This window comes from Mastomys coucha, unplaced genomic scaffold, assembly GCF_008632895.1.
Source record: "Mastomys coucha isolate ucsf_1 unplaced genomic scaffold, UCSF_Mcou_1 pScaffold20, whole genome shotgun sequence".
Lineage (NCBI taxonomy): Eukaryota > Metazoa > Chordata > Mammalia > Rodentia > Muridae > Mastomys > Mastomys coucha.
In genome coordinates, this window is record NW_022196903.1 from 136,873,321 (window position 1) to 136,873,846 (window position 526).

Below are 526 nucleotides of genomic sequence, written 5' to 3' on the forward strand. Positions count from 1 at the left end.
CAGCCACACCCCCCAGTATCACCTACCCTTCCTCCAACTCCTAGACTGTTCCACTCTTGCTTTCATTGCATACACGATCTAATGTATTTATATAAAACCTGTGAAAACTTACGATATTTGTCTTTCCAAAGCTGGCTTAATCTGTGTGCTATGACTATCTCCAGTTGTATCTATTTCACAATCAATGTTGCAGTTCTCATCGTCCACACACACACATACACACACACACACACACACACACACACACACACACACACACACAATCCCATTGTGTGTCTAATCTGCTCCCCTGACCCAGGTACCTAGGTTGTTTCTCTGATTCACCTACTAAGGATGGTGTTGCAGGAAACACTCCCATGGAATATCCCAGCGATGGGCTGACTTGAGCGTCTCTGACTGAAGCCAAGTTATGATAGATCTATTTTTAGTTTAAGTTTTTTGTTAGATTGAAAAAACAGTACAAGCCGGGCAGTGGTGGCACACGCCTTTAATCCCAGCACTTGGGAGGCAGAGGCAGGCGGATTTC

The 526-nt window shown here is 44.7% G+C and overlaps 1 protein-coding gene across 1 annotated transcript in view; it reads right to left on the bottom strand.

The window, feature by feature from the left end:
* St8sia1 (ST8 alpha-N-acetyl-neuraminide alpha-2,8-sialyltransferase 1) overlaps window positions 1-526 on the bottom strand; it is a 134,739-nt gene that overhangs the window by 89,166 nt on the left and 45,047 nt on the right. The gene's annotated exons all lie outside the window — the stretch shown is intronic.